This window comes from Taudactylus pleione, unplaced genomic scaffold, assembly GCF_031769625.1.
Source record: "Taudactylus pleione unplaced genomic scaffold, aTauple2 ptg000007l, whole genome shotgun sequence".
Lineage (NCBI taxonomy): Eukaryota > Metazoa > Chordata > Amphibia > Anura > Myobatrachidae > Taudactylus > Taudactylus pleione.
The window spans coordinates 23,553,738-23,558,161 of record NW_028284410.1 but is presented as its reverse complement, the minus strand read 5'-3'; the positions used below and the strand labels follow the sequence as shown (position 1 = coordinate 23,558,161).

The 4,424-nt window shown below is 39.1% G+C and overlaps 1 pseudogene; it reads right to left on the bottom strand.

Moving 5' to 3' along the window:
- Nucleotides 1-1,630: 1,630 nt before the first annotated feature.
- On the bottom strand, nucleotides 1,631-3,057 carry LOC148542976 (zinc finger MYM-type protein 1-like; annotated as a pseudogene).
- Between the last annotated feature and the right edge of the window lie 1,367 nt (nucleotides 3,058-4,424).

The following is a 4,424-nucleotide window of genomic DNA, read 5'->3' as shown; positions in this document are numbered from 1 at the left end:
GCCGATTCTGCAAAATATAAATAAACAGATATTAAAGTAACTGTAATTCATGGAATGTATATTTATTACTATACTTAGGAGGGAGGAGACGGCACTTGTAGGACTTACCACTGCAGATCAGCCCAATGTTTCAGTGTATTCAACTTTTATCATGGACAAATAAACTGAAAAGTTGGCCTGATCTGCAATGTTAGCCCTACTAGTGTGTCTCAGGAAGGTGTGTTTGTGTACATGTGTTTATGTAAAAAAAAATTACTTGGAGCTCACCTAAAACTGTAACAACGAGATCAGCACTTTCCCATTTACTCCAAACATTTTGATGAAAGGTTTTGAAACTTTTTTTTCAATCTTGCACTTCAGACAACCTAAAGACAAAAAAAAATTAAAAATAGTGCTCTAGCATTTGGTTCAAATTAAGCATTTCGTAATTACACATTACAATGTTAGTTTCAGGTAAGTTTTTAAAACTATGAGCAGTGGTATATCCTTCAAACAAGGATGTCTGACAATAACAATGAACCTGAAAAAAAAATGCAACCATTAATTCACTTTACATTGGTATTGATTCCTATTATATGTAAATCATTTAAGTGTACATTCCCTTAAAAACAAAACAAAAGCCGAGATGAAGTTGAATACAGTACAAACTTACTGTTTAACAAAAACTGGCAACAAACTGGAAGGTCGTGTAACCTAAAGAAGAGAAGGGAGAATTAGAAATGCACTTGGCCTTATCTTTCTTTTTTCACCCATTTCTGTATGCAGCTGGCTCTGTACAAATGTATATAAAACTTAGCAGTCAGCGTTATGCTTGTAGATAGAAAGGCCCCACACAAAACATCTCAGGGACTAAGGGACTCATTAAGAGGCGGTCGGAGGATGCAAGCGGTCGCTCAGAAACTGGGCGGCCACTTGCATCCTGACCGCCCGCCTCTGTTGCGGTCGTTAGGCTGTGTGTTAACACCCACAGCTCTAACGACCGCTCGGGTGATGGTCACGATGGTCAGAGACCATCGCGACCATCGGGGCTTACGACAAGACCCTAGGGTAGGGTCTCACTTGTCGTAAGCCTCGGAGAGCTTCTGGCTCTGTCAGAGCCAGAAGCTCTCCACTGACATCACTAGTGATGTCAGTGGGGCCTCCCCCAAACGGCAGGCGTTCCCATGGGAATGCCTACGTTTGGGCTGCCACCCCCCCGGCCCGCCTTCCGGCGCTGTCGGTCGTAGCAGGTCTCACGCATGTGCACGAGGGAGCCGGCTCCCTCATGCGCATGCGCACTGGCAAAACATCGAGGCGGCCGTGCGGTCGTAGACCATACGGCCGCCTCTGAATAAGGTCCTAATTGCTATAAAGAATATAGGAGAACATATCACTCACTATCAATTTAAGAGGAGGACATTTGTTAAACAGTAAGCAGTTACCTCTATATAAATTTAAATATTACTTGTACCAGCTATAAACAGGCCTGGGGTAAAAGGAATATAAATACATTAAATCAGTATATTAACTTAGTTTTGGTAAAACTGTGTTAGTTTAACTTAAAATGGCAGATTACTTCAACTGAAAACTTTCCCAACTGTATAACTTTCCAACTCCCAATTAACTGTTTACTCACATACAAGACCATAAATCAGCAAACACATCGGTGTGCTTTTACTACAGCAAAACGGTTCACAATCTCGTCAAGGTTTAGTTTTCTAGCCCTTTCGTTTTCAATGCTTAGTACTGCAAGTCCAGAAAGTCTTTCTTCTGACATTGTACTTCGCAAATAATTCTTAATGAATTTTAGCTTTGAAAATGATCTTTCTGCACTTGCTACGGTCACAGGAAGGGTTAGAAAAAGTAGCAATGCTACCCACACTTCTGGCAGTGTTGATGAAAGAGCACTGTTTTCAACCAACAGAAGATGTGCAAGTTCTTTCACAGAGGAACATATATAAATGTCCTCCTGAAGTGCAGATCTGAAACTTAGGAGCTGTGGAGGAAAGTCAGAAGATAGATCATTGCGTTGTAGGCTGGATTATCTCAAAATTTTGGAGAACCTGGTTTAGTCCACTAAATCTGTTTGACAGCTGTTGTATTATTATGTCTAAACAGCGGTTAAAAACTGTAACTTTAAAATGTTGCTCGGGATCTGATAGTCTCTCATCCACACACAGCTCATCAAAATGACGCTTAACATTGTGAATTCTCTTTCTTTGAAAATGTGTTGGAATCGTCCACTTTTCAGCAAGAGAAACTAAGGTCTCCTTGGCACTGTCAAAATTGTTTTGATAAGTGGAAAGTGCCTCAGTAGCATTCTTTATTAGCTGTGCTGCTTTGGACAAATCCATGTCCTTTGCCTGAATCATTTTGGATACAGAGTTCACATTGTTCAAAATTGTTGTTTGCAGAACAATGAGGAATACAAAGTGGAATGACTCCATTTTTTTTTTAATAGTCATGGCCTCATCTCTCTCTTTTGTTTTCTTGGATAATAAAATAATTTTGGACAATGCCTGCATAATGTCTACAAACCAGAAACGTAAAACAAGCAGAGAGTCATAACGTGATGACCAGCGTGTAGGACATAATGTTTTCAATGTAAGGGAGGATTCGCTAGTAAAATGTGGACAGAATTTCCCATCTCTGTATGCTGTCACCAAAAAAGGTATACACATTCTGTACAACATCAAAAAAAATTGATACTTCTTTAATTCCAGCAACAGAATCTTGCAATACCAAATTGAGGTTATGTGATGCACAATGAACATAGAGGGCATTTAGTTCTTTCTTTAAAATTCGTGCCTGAACTCCAGAATAGATGCCACTCATTGTAGCTGCACCATCATACCCTTGTCCACGACATCTATCCAATGCGAGGCCTTTGTTTTCTATACAAGTGATTATATCCTTTTCTAGACCTGCAGCACTCTGGTCTTTGATAGCATGGAAACCTAGAAATACTTCATTAATGTTTACAGAGGTTGCTCTCAGGCTTGCATCTCTGTCAATGGAAACATATCGGATTATCTGGCTCAACTGGTCAACTTTAGCTATATCCTGAGTAGTATCCATGATTATTGAATAAAACTGGGCCTGTTTTATTTCTGTTACGATTTCATTCTGCACTTGTTTTGCCAGAATATCTATAATTTCATTTTGAATGTTTGGGCTTAGGTACTTGACAGATCCTTGGGGCAATTGTATTAGTTCCTTTAGAATATGATCATAATCTGCAAGTAATTCTATAATGGAAAGAAAATTCCCATTATTAATAGAGCCTAATCTCTCTCCCTAAAAGCTAAATTAGCCATTCATATAGTTAGTGTCACATTGATAATTCTTTGAAGAACCTTACGCCAAAAATTTTGTTCTTGTCTAATTTATTTTCAGTTTGCTCATCCAGTGTTCTCTTCTTTCTCCATTGGTCATAGACCACACAGGCATCAATGTGAGCTCTCGAGCTTTCATGAGCCTGTATTTTTGATGTTAGGCTGCGCCATTTACGAATACCTCTGGCCCAAGTAGATTCAAAACCTTGCTTTTTACGGTCCCCAAACAACCAGCATGGTTCACAGTAAACTGCATTTAATTTTGGGGAGTAGCACAGCCAGGTAACGGGAAGTCCAGTTTTTGTTATTCTTTCATAAAAGTGTGCCGAGAAGCATCTTCTGTTTTTGCTATCTCTTGGAAATGGTCCAGAGGGTCTACAAGGACCATGGGCAATTATGAAATGTTTAACATTTCGGTCAGTGATTGTAACTGGGTAATTAGCCCTATCAGTTATATAAGGCACAGCAATTGTATCGTAATCTATAATATCAGGGGTTGATTTGCTAGTTGGCTCCCCAGTGACCATTAGTTCAGATGTTCCTGATGTAGTGGCTGTGGCTTCACTTTCTGCTAGATTTGCAACACTGCTGCATCCACTGACTCCTTCGTCTGATATGTCCTGAATATGCAAAGGAGATGGGCTGGAATGAGTGTACTCATGTTCTTTTCCACTGACACTGGGGCTAACAGTATCCGTGCTAACCACTTCTACGTGAGTTTCAGCAGAACTGATTACTGAACTTTCAACAGTAACTTTAGCAGCAGAATAGAAAGAGCTTATTTTAGGCATTTTTTTGAATTTTTAGATTGTCTTCCCTTTACTTTTTACGTTTCTGTGCACCACTCTGATGTTGAAAATTTGACATTATTAAAATTGATTATTTCTACAGAAAAGTGAAAAAGAAAGTATAATATCACAGAGGGTCACCACAACGACCATGTTTATGAGTTGAATGTTAAGTTCTATAAAGCCCCTATGCATTCTAGGTATTGTACAGCACTAGGAAATAAATGATAATTGGCGATTACTTTTAACCAATGTAAAACAATATACTGTATAAGAGCTTCTAATATCCAAGAAATTTGTGTCTGAAGCCACAATTCAACCA